Genomic DNA, 15,842 nt, shown 5'->3' on the forward strand with positions numbered 1-15,842 from the left:
ATTTATTTGCACGAGCATAAGTTACTATTATTTTTGCATTTTATTCATATTTCTGATTTTTATTTTTCTATTTGTTTTAATATTTGCCTTCTTTAAGTGCACTTCTGCTTCTATGCACCTGAAAAGTGAAAAATAGGTTTGTAGAACAATTAACATTTTTTTTCCTTTCTGTATCACCTTCGAATTCTGTGTTTTGCATTCATCTTTTTGTGAAGTGGATACCTTTATGTATTATATGTATATGCAAATTGTACAGGGTGGTCCATATAGTAGGTACCTACTCTTTTCATAAACAAATTATTATTTTTGTTATTGGTTTATTATGTGGATCAAAAATCTATTAGGTCGCAGAAGCATAAGAGTGAAGAGGAGCGAAGACCGGTTAGTCAGAGTATTGGGCAGGGGTACCCCCTCAAGGTAGTGTGCTATCACCGTTCCTATGGCTACTGTGGTTAACGGGATACTAAAACATTTTTTAAGAAATTCCCAAGTTAATAACATATGCGGATGACATTGTCCTAGTAGTAACGGGGGCAATGCCTTAGCACCATCAGTAGCATCATGGCAAATAATATAAAATTGGTTCAGCAACGGGCAGATCAGCCAGGACTGTTTATACTGTTTACAAGAAAGTATAAGATTCCATGGTAGATGCCCCTAATACTAAACGGCGCTGCAGACAATAAGCTACTGCGAAACCAAAATGTGGAGGAAAGGGTGAAAAAGGCTAATGCGCGTGTAAAAGGATGTTTAGGGCCACCTGGTGTATATCCCCCTCTCTGATGCATTGGTGCTACACAAGAGTGGTCAGACCAATACTACTCTATGGTACTCTGATGTGGTGGATCGTGACTAGAAAATCTTCATACAATGCGCCTATCACCGATTAGATACTTTATGCATTACGGGAGCTCTAAGAACGACTCCAACGGCGGCCCTCGAATACATAATTGCTCTACCACCGATAGGTTTTTGTGCAGAAAACTTTGTAGCGAAAGTATTCAAGATTATGAAAGGAATTACATCGTTTAGTATAACGCTCAACATCGTTCTCCAGAGCAAGGAGGCAGTAGAAAGATTGGCAGCTACATTTCTATTAGGTCCCAGGCCATAAGAGCATAGTGCGAGATAGTAGGAAGGAATGAGGTAGTAGACGAAATAGCGAAAAACGAATTCCTTTTTGTCAACGAAATACCTAAGCCAATCGCGAATATTACACAACGAACTAGAAGAAAACATGATCAGAAAATAAAGGACAAGATAGGAGGGCTTGTCCACTTGCAGGAATGCTAAGATGAACATAGAAGAATTAAGATAAACTACACATGACGATCACAGTCGTACTCGATTTATACTATTACTAACACGAAGAGATTGACGAACCATGATAGGCGTGCTGGGGGGCATAGCCCAGAAGCAGCGTCTGCTTATAAGATAGGAATCTCCTTTGCAGATGTCCTGCGCTATTTAAAACACGCCTAAAATATCTGGGCGCACCTCTGTTTGATGGATTGAAAGACATCTCACCAGTTGGTTGGGAATGTCTGCTTAAATACGCAGTAGAAGCAGGCACCATGACTAATGAACTCCATCTAGTATCCCTGCGGACCGAACCGGTCTATGCGTGACTGCAAGTCAATCTGTTCAACCTAACCTAACCATAGTATATTTGAAAGAGCAAACATTGCCATTGTTTATCAAACACGATTTCATTCAAGTGGCTGCCTCGGCTGGTTTGCAGTTTTCGCACCAAGTTTTTCAGAGCTTTGGTCGAGATTTCTGGCTCTATCTCACGGATGGCTGCTCGATATTCTCCTTAAGGTCCTGAATAGCTAATGGATTGTACGCATAACATCGGTCCTTCGTGTCAGGACACCAAAAAATCTAACAGCGTCAATTTGCAGCTTCAAGGTTCATTTAGTTTATCAAGAATCCTCTAATTCGTATGAAGCTCATGAAGCAAGCAACTTTTTATTTAACCCTGTAGTAGTCTCGCATTTAAATTTGTCATTTTAAAACCAACGAAAGTTGGACACGAATTTAAAAAAAAAATTTTATTGTTAAAAAGTCTGTGATTTTACCTCTGGGTTAAAGAAGTTGTTAGTTCCTATGGCTATCATCCAGCCCTTAAGGATTTATATGTTTCAGTAGAAAACACGAATTTGAAATATTATCAGAAACATGACCTCATTAAACCGTGTCCTGGCTTGGCGCTGAAGAATGACTTCAAAAGAAAAATATTTAAGTAAAGTTGTGTTATTTTATTTAAATCGAAATCTAAGTCTGAACTTATCTGCCTTCAGAAAAATGCTATAAAACGCCAATAACCAATTTCAGATATTCAGTTCGAAAAGAAAAGTTTCAAATTTCAAAGGTTTCATGACGGAAAATTTAGAAAATTCTTGGTATATCTTGTTTTTTATTATAAAAAGGGAAGAATCGTATCCAGATTTATTAAAAAACAGGATAATTACGAACATACAGAGTTGACAAGTTGATTGAGTTGAAAGGCCTTTATTTTAGTTCATAGAGATTTGTTCCGACTACTTTTGGGCTTTTAAGCCTTGGCGGCAAAATGTGGTGCTTTCCGGCGTTTTCCATCAATGTTTCGGCCGAAATGGCGGCGATTTCACGCCATATGTTCGCTTTTACTTGAGCCAGAGTTCTTGGCTTTATGGCGTGAACATTGGACTTCAAATAATCCCACAAATAAAAGTCTGGTGACGTTAAATGCTGTGAACGTGGCATTTTTTACGCCAGTTGCCCTGGGAACAAAGTAAGTGGCGAACTTTTTTTCTTACAATATTCAACCCAAATTCGCGTTACGCTCACCTGAAAAAATCCCATACCTTCTTCGCCAATAATTCCATCCTTTCAGTGTCATTTATTGTGCAATGTAATGACGTCATGTGTTGCGCAATCAACCAACAAAGTACTGTGACAAATCGAATGTTGACTTTTGGCAAATATGGCCAAAACCGCTTTCGGCATGAGATCGGTATTTTAACGTGTTAACCATAAGAAGCACAACATTTATAAATGCCAGAATGTGGGCTTCATTTTATGCTTCCAGCGAGTCTGTGGCGTCATTGTTGCGACAGCAACAGCAATAACAACGCACAACTCCAGTTAAACACTGCGAGTGTAGTTTTTCTGCGATTTTAATGTTTTCATTTCTTATTCAATTTGTATTTTTTCAGAATCTCATTGATTTGGCCGTGACTTAACTGCCCTCCCCCATCCCTTTCGTTCGTTCGTTCGATCTCTGTTTGTTTCGATCATTGCAAACTCGTTTTTACTTTTCCCTGTAGGCCATATTTTTCACGTAGAGTAGTTGAATAAACTATACATACACACATACAATTTATGGTTTGTTATTGTTATTGCTTATGTGCGTAAATGCGTGGCAATTGCTGCTCGTACCGGCATCTGTATCAATCTGTACCAGATATGCGAGATTTTACGCCTGCGTAGATCGATGAAATGCGTACGAGGTAAACATTCAGATTGATTCAGGGCCATGGAAAGTATTTCAAATCTGGTAAAGTTTATTGTTATTTTTTTATATTAACATATACGTGCATACACACATACATATGTACATATTTCATATGACTTTCTGTTATGCCTTCTCTATTTTATCTCTTGACTTTTGGTTTCAGCTTACTTCGCTTTTGCTTATAAAGGGGTTTTCAATAGGGATATAAGATACATTTTTTAGAACATAATCGGAGTAGTTTGGCGCGAAGTAGAGCAAGATGTTTTCCCCAGAATTTTCCACAATGCGGACTGAGAGATTTCGACTTTCACGTTATATCCACCGCTGCTCAAAGTGCAATCAGGCATATAGGCATAGCATGGGCAGTTAACACCGTATTTCTCGTTATCCCCAAACTGGAGTTTGAGGGTAGTGCCAGGGTAATGTCTACAAGTAAGCAGGGAACTTTGTACCGAGGCTGTTACTTCTGTCTTCACTAACGGCTCCAAGATGGAATCAAGACTCGGAGCAGGGGGTTTCTCTAAATCAGCCAATCTATTTCCTTAAAACTGCCGAATACTGCTAGTGTTTTTCGGGCAGAAATCTTTGCGTTTCTGCAGGCCTGCAGAATGCTTAGAGAAAGTGGGAGCGAGGGAGATATCAACATTTTCTCCGATAGTCAAGCTGCGATCAAGGCTCGTACGACGCCATAGTGCAGTACCAACTCCTGTAAGGAAATCACAACTCTTGGGTGTGCAGGTAAAATTTTTCTGATCTGATAGAGGGAAATAAAATTACTGATGAGCTTGCTAGAAAGTGGACTGATTGGTCTCAGAGATCTTCTACCCGGTCATCGGCATCCCCCTGACTGTTGTTATAGCGGAATTGCACAAGTTATTTCTCAGGAAAGCACCGATCGGGTGGAGCTCCATTTCTTCATATAATATCCCGAAAATCCTGTGGGCCCAGTACAATAGAAAGTCCTAAGGACGCCACACCATTTAATTGCATGTGCATGTCAACGTGAACGGTCGTGTTTTTTGATTGCTCCGCTATCGAAGTTTTAATTATGAACCTAAGCCATCTTAAATTAAAAATTGTGTAATTTTCATTTATGAGACAGTGACTCTATTTTATTACATTTATTCATTATACCGAACTAACAATGCCGTGTCTCTGTGCCAACAAGGTTGAGCGTACACAAGAGAAAGTGCAGTGCGCCAAGTGCAATGATTTTTATCATTTAAATTGTGTCAACCTACAACCTGTTGACTTGGAATTTTTACTTAAAACGGGTAAGCAATTTATCTGTGATAAGTGTGCCGCTGTTCGACGCCAATCCCTTCGAGCACCATCAACTCCCATCAACCTGGATGACGAAATTGCCTCTGCTGATAATGTACCTGTGAATCCAGCTAATCTAAGTGCACAGTTATCACCACATCAACAACTGCCGAAATCAACATCAGCTGATGACGTAAACAAATCTGATATCAGTCTGAAAACAATTATCAGAGAGATTGCTGCTCTGAAATCGGAAAATGCTCGTGCGATGGCTGCAATTAGCTCTCTCAAAGAGGATAAGCAGTTGCTGATTTCGCAAATAAGTGAATTGTGTGCAGAAGTAAAGGAGTTACGAAAACATCAAACGGTTGATGTCTCCTCTGCTCTGGTACAGATAACCGCTGAGGTGAAGGACCTTAGTGCTTGTGTTCTTGCATGTGAGTGTCATGCAAGGAACACAAAAAATGCGAAAAGCAAATCGAAGAGACAGGAGCCACTACTACCAGTGACTGCTGCTACGTCGCCTGCAAACGCGTCTATTGTTGCTGCTCCGCTTGGTGAGACTAATTCGTATTCCTCTGCTTCGCACTCTCATGCTGCTGCTGGCGATGCGCCGCTCTCTTACAGCGCTGCTGTTACTAATACAGCTAAAGTGAAGCTGACGCCAATTGCTGCTGCTGCTGCTACTACGTCCGTTCTCCCATCAACATCAACTTGCAGAAAAGCGTCGGCATTGCCGACTTCTCTTGCACCTACATCAAATCGTACACGTGAATGGAAAACCGTAACTAGAGCTAATAGGAAAAAGTTTAAGCAACCTTTAGTTATTGGTTCAAACCAAAATAGTGAATTAAGTGTAGTTCCTAACATGAAGTGGCTGCACATATCGTCCTTCTCAAACACTGTGACAGCTGCCGATATTGTTGATTATGTTGCGAAACATGCAGAAATTGACCGCAAATTTCTTTCCTGCTATATGCTTATCAAAAAGGATACCCTCGTAAAGGATTTCAAGAAAATCAACTTTAAGCTAGGCGTATCTGAATTTTCCTATGATAAGCTTTTAAATGCGGATATATGGCCTACGAACGTAAAAATTCGGCCATTCACTTTTTTTCAAAAAGACGTCACTCCACCTCTAATTCCGTAACTTCTGCAGCTAACTCCATCGCTAGTAATAAGTTATTAAAATTGTATTTTCAAAATATATCTGGACTTCGGACTAAATGCTCCACGGTATATATGAAAAGTTCTTTCTTAGATTTTGATATTTTTGTATTCGTTGAATCTTGGCTGAATGAAAATTTCTTCGACTGTGAAATTTTTGACCTCAATTTGTACGGTGTTTTCCGTAAAGACCGTGACCCTGTCAAATCTGGGTGTTCCAGAGGAGGTGGTGTTCTCATTGCTGTTCGGAGAAAATTTCGGGCATCATTGGTTACACTTACCAATTCTGACACACTCATCGATCAGCTTTGTGTACGTGTTTATGGCTCATCTGGAACAGTTTATGTGTGTGCATCCTACATTCCGCCGAATAGTCCGGATCATTTATACTTTGCACATTCTGACAATGTTGTGTCATTAGCATCAAGCATAGCTGGTGACAGTCATCTTTGTGTCCTCGGTGATTTTAATTTATGTCGCCTGAATTGGTCCCCGCTTAGAAACTCGGCTGCTTTTATGGCTTCTAATGTAAATTCTTCAGCCGAAATTCATGTCATTGATAGCTTTTTAAGCATTGATTTATCACAAATCAATGGTTTTTATAATAGCCTTAATAGAATCCTAGATCTAGTGTTCATTTCAAATAACATCAACTACACATTGTCTGAAGGCATTGCTCCCATATCTTTAACTGATAAACATCATGTTCCTCTTTCTCTTGAGTTGGAATTTTATGAGTTTTCTGAGGTATCCGATGAGCCTAACATCAAATTTAACTACAACTTATGCGACTTCTCAATTTTTAACGAAATTTTATTAAGTATTGACTGGGGTAATGCCTTCCACGACAATGATGTTACCTCTTGTTTTCATTTTTTTAAGACTAAGGTTTCTGAGCTCTGTTTGAAGCACATTCCTATTTATCATAAGAAAGTATATAAGTCACCTTGGCATACCAAACGGCTTAGGCACCTAAAGAATCTAAAAAACAAATTCTCTAAACTGTATAAAAGGTCTGGAGACCCAATGCACTTCTCAAAATTTCAATGCCATTTAAAAGAGTTTAACTGTTTGAACAAGTTCTTATATAGAAATTACATCTTGAATTTCGAAAACAATATTATTTCGGATCCGAAGGCCTTTTGGCAATTCATCAAATCAAAAAAGTCTTGCTCAATGGTGCCAAACAATGTTTTTTATAATGGTAAATATGCAAATTCTGCCATAGAATCTGCCAATTTATTTGCCGACTTTTTTTGCTCTAACTTTGAACCCGATTTAGACTTCGATTGTAGTTTGCCCTCTAACAGTTTTTCACCTCTCAATTTTGGGACCTTGTGCCTATCTGTTACCGATGTCGTCAAGGGTATTATGAAGCTCAAGTCTACAACGAAAACAGATTCGGATGGCCTTTCGGGCATTTTGCTGAAAAACTGCTTAAGTCTCGCTGAGCCTCTTACAATTATATTTAATAAATCGTTATCCTCCGGTATCTTTGTTGACGACTGGAAATTTACTTCCGTTACGCCTATATTTAAGAGTGGAAATAAAAACGATGTTAGCAATTACAGACCGATTTCGAAGCTTTCGTCTGTCTCAAAACTTTTTGAGATAACAGTAAATGATAAGTTATATTTTGCTGTCAAAGGCCTAATATCTACCAACCAGCATGGTTTCGTTGCAAGTCGCTCCACTGTCACTAATTTATCTATTTTCAATGGTTACTGCATTTCAGCCTTCCAGAACAGATCCCAAGTTGATACAATTTATACAGACTTCTCTAAAGCGTTTGACAAAGTATCGCACCGAATACTCTTGTCGAAGCTTGCATCATTGGGTATACACTCCACGTTTTTGTCGTGGATCAAATCATATTTGTCCAACAGGCACTGCGTTGTAGCCGTTGATAATACGACATCTCGTGCATTTATTGCGTCCTCTGGTGTCCCACAGGGAAGTATTCTAGGACCCCTTCTCTTCATACTTTTTATTAACGATATTGGTTCTTGCTTTTCGTTTGCAGAACACTTGTTGTATGCTGATGATCTAAAAATATTTGCGGTGATTAACAGTCTTAGTGACTCTGAAAAGTTGCAAGCTGACTTGCACAATGTTCGGAATTGGTGCTATTTAAACCGTTTGTCACTAAATATTAGCAAATGCTTTCACGTAAAATATGCTAAATCAAACAATACTTTACATACTTCGTATAGTATTGCTGGCTTCCCTTTGCAATCCGTTGAGGAAATTAAAGACTTAGGCGTTATTTTCGACTCTAAGCTGAATTTCACCAGCCATGTTAACCACGTCATAAGACGATCATATGCGATGCTAGCATTCGTACGCCGAAATTGTTCTGCATTTACTAACCCATACACTCTCAAAACATTGTATTGTGCTTTTGTTAGATCAAGATTAGAGTATGCCGCTATTATTTGGAGACCGTACCAAATAGGACTGTCTAATCGGATTGAGAGAGTTCAGAAAGTATTTCTTCGTTTTGCGCTCCGATCTTTAAACTTTTCTGAACCTGTACCATCGTACCGCTCTCGATGTTTATTGATTGACTTAAAACCTCTTGATAGCAGACGATCTATTCTATCGTGCTCATTTATTATTCGTATCATTTCTGGATCTATTGATTGTCCTTCTCTTTTAAGTAAAATTCAATTTAATATACCCAATATGAGGCTCCGACAGTACGAAACCTTTAAAATTGGCTTCTCGAGAACCAACTATGGGGTGAATGCTCCGATTCCTAGGGCATGTGCAGATTTAAATATGTTTTTCAATTCTTCCGATGCTGATTTTACGTGGCCGTATGGGATCTTAGTCAATCATCTTAAATCGTTCTTTTCTTAGTAACTACTAAACTATTGTACATTAGCTTAATATAGTCTGTAAGAATGTATCCATTTAAAGACAATAAATAAATAAATAAATAAATAAATAAATAAATTTCCAAACTTGCAGCTGTGCTTACCGTCCATGGGGCGATCGGCACTCACCCATTGCAGAAGCTGGGGACATTTTAGAAAAGGAAACTATTGAGCACTTTTTCTGTAAATGTCCGGGCTTGGCAGCTCGACCATTAAGGTCACTGGGTGCTCCTTTCTTCAAAAGTCTGTGGCAGTGTTCGAACCTAAATCCCATCAATCTTCTCCATTACATCAACAGCTCTGATTGGCTGTAGATATCTGCCTGTTGGAGGTCTCGTATTGGTAGTATTAAAGATGCAATAAAAAGTTCCGAACATTCAACCTCAATCATTACCGCGCATCGTCTACCGGATAAATCAGGTTTCAACCATTGAAAGAAAGCAGAATGAAAATCAAGCGAGGCTAATTTACGTAATAGAATTGTATGAGAAACTATCAAATGCTATAGAAAAGTCGACTAGAAAACCTTCGGCAAAAGTTGAAAAACAATATTCACCAAAAGCAGCTAGATTGGAAACTTTTGACAAGGTTCCTCACTCGATTTGAGTTCATAAATTAACATGCTTGAAGTTGCAAGTGTGCAACATTGTAGATCCAAAATGAACGCGCTCTGCGAGAAAAGACAGATCACAATTTAAATTATGCTACGAACTTGCAACACTAAAGCAACCAGCCTTATTTTATCACTCCCAAGGAAAGAGTGTAAAATACATATTGGTTAGTGCACTGACGGGACACTGTCTCACGCCATATCATGCAGCTAAAATAGGTCCAGAACGCCGTGCATAACTTATACGAAGAAGATAGGTGTATGTTAGAAAACCTCCTTTGCCACTGTCCTGCTCTAAGCAGAACTCGTCACAACTGGTTGGGATCGGTATACTTTTGATCACTGAAGGGCATTGCAGACAAAAGTTTTAACTACATATTTATTAAAACTCGCCAAGACATGTATCACGAACTGTGCTTAGCACGACCGCAACAACACTGTTAACACCACGGAGGCTTGTGATCTAAGCAAGAACCGTTACCAAAAGAAAAATATTATTTTTTATATCAACGCGATTCGTTATTTTATTTTTTTTTTCTAAAATTCAAAGGGTTATCGAGACCCGACATAAAAATTCAGCTTGAATTTATATGAAAATTTGTTTAATTTTACTGAACTTTGTATAAAGTTTAAAACTTTAATTTATGTGGTTTTGGTTAAAGACAATTTTTTTTATAATTTTAGCTCAAAAGCATTGTAAATATTAAAAAAAATCGTCACGCATTCAGTTATGCTCGGCGCAGTAAGTAATTATTTTTCTTTTGCTAATTTTTTGCTCAGTGCTGACGATTTGAAAGCTTGTTTTTACATGTAAAAAATTAAAAATCTGCGAGAGCAATACGATACTTTACGTGCCTAGCTGCGCCTGAAGACATCTTGCAGAAAATGTTTGCATTTGCGATGCGGCTATGACTGTTAAGGTAACATTTTCTGTTGAGTCAGCAAACACAAATATGGGCTACGTAGAAATGGCCTAGACGGCTATCAAGTATTAATTCACGTGAAATTTCGGGCATAATCAAAAGGGCTAGTACTTATTCCATAGTGTCGTGTAGCTAAATGTATCGATTCCAATGCCAAAGTTTCAAGAGAATTCAGTTGAATTAAAACTTTCTGGCATTATTTAGTTTTTGGGTTTGACGTAACAAATGCTTGTCACCTCTAGAATCGCCATACGAGGATATGCTTATGTCCGTCCGGTTGCTGGTTATGCATTTGCATATGTATCTGTCTCCTACTATTTGTCTCCTGCAATGCTGTACAAATATATGCACACATACATACATACATATATGTATCTACCAACACCTCAAAGCTTTTAATTAAATGTTATTTTTAAATGCATTAACTTTTTGTTGTTTCTTTTTCTCAATTAAACCGTACACCGTCATGCACACCGTCAGCACTGGCATTGCAAGCCATTAGTAAGCAAAAAAGTTGTGATAGCGCAGCACTCATTTGCTTGTTGTCTGACCCGTGATAATACAATCCTGCAGCGCTGCACCGATAACGATCCACATTTGCTTGCTTGCTGGCCACCTTTTTTTAATTACTTTACTCTGAAATGCTGCCCGCCGCCTCTCGCGCTCGTTAATTGCAGAAAAGAAAATGCAATATCTCCGGCATTGATTTTTATTTCTCGCGTTTAATTAGTTGCTCATTGAGCTCAATTCAATCATAGCGAACCCTGCGTGATGTGAAATGATTGAAAACGCAACAAAATGATTGGCAGCCACTATCAGGGATGATTGTTAAATATGTATGCATGTATGTATGTGTGTGTACATTTGTATTTTATTTATAACAAATCGATTAGTTATTGGTGACTATTGTGAGGAATGTGATGAGATGGGTCAGTTAAAGTCTTGAGACGCACACACGCATACATACACTTAAAATATGCATATATTATTATTTAGAATGGCTGTACTATGACAGATCTTAAATTTATGCGTTTTTGCAACTATAGAATTATGTTTATTCATATGAAGTAATTTTTGTTTTTTGCGAAATAAGCAATTTCCGGTGATTACTATATTACATTGCTTAGCAATAAATCAGCTAAGAATTAATTTTTAAAAGTCACTCAACAAATTTATTCAGAGAAGGCTTCGGTGCATAACTTGAGCTCAGGTATCGGAAGTGGGAAAATGGACCCACATTATGGATGTAGAAAAAAAATGTTCTTGCATATTTTAAAAAGTGAAAAATATGTGAATGTGAAATAAATCCAATAAAGAATTCAGATTCAATTACATGCCTCATTTAACATTATTGGATTAGAAATGATTTTCAGATAGTTTTCATGAGAAGCTGTTTAATGGTCGATCGCTGTTGAAAAATATTTTTGAGATCTAATGTCGGCCTGACGCACAAATTCACTAGGTGCCATTTAGGGGCAGATTATTGCTTCATTTCTCGGTCATAAACAGTTTCTCATTAGACATGGTAAATTCGAAAACTTTGCCTACTAGACTGATCCATCGTTATACCGAATATATGCGCAACCAACCTGACCCAACTCATTTGGGCTTGGCACTTTGTAAATAGTGATCAAATTAGATGTACTTTTTCCAACAGAGTTTATTTGACAGATCACGCGTGACAACTGTCAAATTAAATACATACTTTTTTTCAGTATTCATTGACATTTCATCATGGAAAGACTTACGCCTCAACAACGTTTACAAATCGGACAATTGTATCACGAAAATCGACGCTCTGTGAGAAGTGTTCATCGCGTGTTTAGGCCAACTAGCCCCGTTTTTTGGTTTAATGGCTACGTCAATAAGCAAAATTGCCGTATTTAGACTGAAGAACAACCCGAAGTCATTCAAGAACAGTCATTACATCCTTTGAAAAGGTCCGTTTGGTGCTTCCTATGGACTGGAGGAATCATCGACCCATATTTCTTCATAGACGAGATTTGCACGAATGCTGGAAATTGAAATCCGTGATCTCCGCAACATTTAGTTCCAACAACACGGCGCTACTTGCCAATACAGCCTGTGAAACAATGGATTTACTTGCGTCGTCGTTTCGGTGAGCAATTTATCTCTCGTTTCGTCTCATCATCTCCAACATCGTGTGATATCACACCTTTGGACTTTCATTTGCTAAGCCTAAATGCTTTGTGGATGAACCAGCGTTGATTGAGCCTTTGGAAGCCAACATTACAAACGTTGTTCACGAGATACCGACCGAAGTCCTCCAGCAAGTCATTCAAAATTAGTGTTTTCTGATGACCGAATTGCGGCGCAGCTGCGGCCAACATTTGAAAGGAATTATCTTTAAAAAATGAATGCTATGAATGATTTAGAAAAAATTTATATTAAAAAATATTTTTTTATGATTCAAAATATTTCATTTCATATCTTTGGTTAAACGCTCATTCATTTCTTTTGTACTAATTTTTTCTCTGGCACTGTTTTATTTGTATTTTTTTTTTTAATTTTTTTTACTATCCAGATCATTCATTTTCATTTGCTTCTGGTATCGTTTTTTCTTAAGTATTATGAAACGAAAGCAAATTACGTTCATTGTTGTTCCATAATTACGTCATCGATGACTGAGTTTTGATTTTGATAAATGTTTAATATATGAAAGTGAAGTGTAGTATGTGGCTCGGATTAGCTCAAAAAAAGTGCAAAGTAAATATGTAGAGGGGAGACAAATCGTATTTGTTAAGATACTTCAAAATAATACCGAAATAAGTGAACAAATAAAATAAAGGACACAAGCAGAATCGTTTAACAAATATCAGCTATTCTGTGTGAAATAATAAATAATAATTTGTACGAGAAGTTTGTATGTACACATGTACGTATCCAGCAACCCAAAAAATAACAGAAGGCAAGGAGCGTAGCACGCAAAGCAGAACTATCCAGTTTCTCAAAATTGTCAAACCATATTTAACTGAGCGTATGTGTAGGGGAGGGGGCCCAGTTGTGACGCGGGTTTTGAAAAAAATTAAAATTTTTTCCTCAGCTCCGCAAATTGAAAAATGAAGAAGTTTAACATTTAACTATTAACCAAACGCAACTTTTCTCCAAAGAAAGTATGTTTATTTGAGTTACTCAAAAAATTTTGGAACAAATTTTTTCAGGATAACTTTTTTTAGGACAAAAAAAAAAGTGGCGCATTGTGACGCACCTCAAGAAATTTATTGGAAATGAGAAAATATGAAAGGAATGTCACACCAATTGTTGTGATTTAATGATTTATTTATTTTGAAGGCTTTCAATGGCAAAAATAATGAAAAATACAAAAGAAAATGTCCTTCAATGGCCATAAATGACAACGATTTTTATTCATCATCGTCATCTAAATATTCCTAGTCGTTGTCCACGTCACTTTCGCAGTGTTTGCAAGTGAAATAACTTGCCTGCATGTTGGCGCACTTCAAATGAACTGGACGCTTGCATACGTTGCAATTGATCGAGTTGGCAGTTGGTTTTTTTTAAACAACAACAAAAATGTAGGAATTCGGCAGTTCTATATGATCGTAGTGCAAAAAAAAGGTGCGTCATAACTGGGCCACCCGCTGAGTCACAACCGGGTCACGATGCTATTTTGTGTATGACAAGCAAGTTTTTTATAGACACCACATAATCATATAAATCCATATAGAATCACAAAATATACGGCAAATACAATATTTTGATGCATTACACTCGCCTTTTCACTGTTAATTTCACAAAATTTTGGTACTTTGAAAAAAATCAAAATAACTTTTTCGCACGATTTTCAACACGATGTTTGGTGCGTGTATACACAATGCGACTACTAACGTTGGTGTCTGCACAAAAACTGCTGAACGTCAAACGAACATGATTGGCAGGGCTCAAACTGTCATTTTCATACCGCATGTCAAAAATATTTAGCTGCGTCACAACTGGGCCTGCGTCACAACTGGGTCCCCTCCCCTATATGCACAGTGGCGAACAGAACTGACTAAATGTTTGCCACATTCATGTATTTTTGATTGAAAAATGAATACAGATTTTTCAAAATAATGCTATCGAATCTTCAGGTTAAATGCTTCATTTATTAAAAAATAAAAATTTCTTTATAAATAAAAAAGATATTACACAAATAATAAAAGATTCTATTTAGCCAGTTTTGCATTTTGCCAAAATTCGTCAGTGACGCTTAAGGCCGGCGGGCCAATTAGATGTCCTAAATTCAGTAGTTTTCGCGAAGCGTTGTAGGATGAGAAAAAAAAAAACAATTAGCCAAATGAAGTTTTGGGGATAGTTTAATATATATTTGAACTAAAAAAAAAAAAATTTGTACAATCTCCAACAATATATTGTAAGCCGAGTTATCAATAGATTCCCAGAGCGCCTTGCCACTGAAGTATCCAACTTCTGTACAAGATACAACTTGCAATTTTCATCTGAAAACAAAAAAAAAAAAGATTATTAATTTTGATGTAATTATCTTCTATGTGAACTAAAAAACATCCAAAAACTTTTTTAAGCGACTTTTTTACCCAGTTGAAGAGTTTTTTTTCCCTTGAAAAACCACTTTTTTTTCTACCTTCCCCAAAAATTCGAATTTTACGTGTTTCTTAGTTCACATCGAAGATAATTACATCAAAATTAATAATCTTTTTGTTTTTTTTTTTGTTTTCAGATGAAAATTGCAAGTTGTATCTTGTACTCAACTTTGACTCAATTGAATTTTTTCTTATTTTTATACATATATCTTTTTTAATTTTAAATATTTTTTAAAATATAATTCATACGTTTTATGTCGTAATAAATGAAGCATTTAACCTGAGATTTTGATAGCATTATTTTGAAAAATGATTACAGCTAGTGTCAACTATTTAGTTAGATCTACTCGCTACTGTATCTATGTATGTGTGCATGTATAGATCGTATGTGTGTATGTGTAAAAATAAAGTGTGCATGCCGTTTGGAAGACATTTTTAAGAGATATCTTTGGCAATGGGCGTTCCACGTCTTTTCCACATGCGATAAACTCCAGTTTTGGCGGCACGTTGGTGTAAATTTAAAAATTGAGAATTTGAAAATAATTAATTTGGTGCTAATTTTGGCTTGCATGTTGTCTATCTCCTTTTTATTTGTTTTGCCTTATAGTGAACTTAATGAATGTTCGACAGTAATTAATCATACTTAAGTGGAATTAGAAAGAGTGAGAAAAGATTGCGGAGAGACTGGTTCAAATCCATTAGCTTTCATAAAGGGGTTTCGTTAAGGGCTCGAACATTGAGTTAAAGTAAAATAAATAGTTTAAGTGGAATTATGTTTGGATGATATCCATACCAAACAGTAGACGGGCCCTAAGCACTTTCAAAGTTCGGGTGCGCCTATTGAAAACCTCTTTACTATCACATGAGATTGAGTTGAATATTTTTTATTATTTTTTTACTGGTACTATTACTTTACCGCCGTAG

The 15,842-nt window shown here is 37.1% G+C and overlaps 1 protein-coding gene across 10 annotated transcripts in view; it reads left to right on the forward strand.

The window, feature by feature from the left end:
- LOC128865694 (mucin-2) overlaps positions 1-15,842 on the forward strand; it is a 146,702-nt gene that overhangs the window by 87,685 nt on the left and 43,175 nt on the right. The window lies entirely within an intron of this gene.

This window comes from Anastrepha ludens, chromosome 6, assembly GCF_028408465.1.
Source record: "Anastrepha ludens isolate Willacy chromosome 6, idAnaLude1.1, whole genome shotgun sequence".
NCBI classification, from domain to species: Eukaryota; Metazoa; Arthropoda; class Insecta; order Diptera; family Tephritidae; genus Anastrepha; species Anastrepha ludens.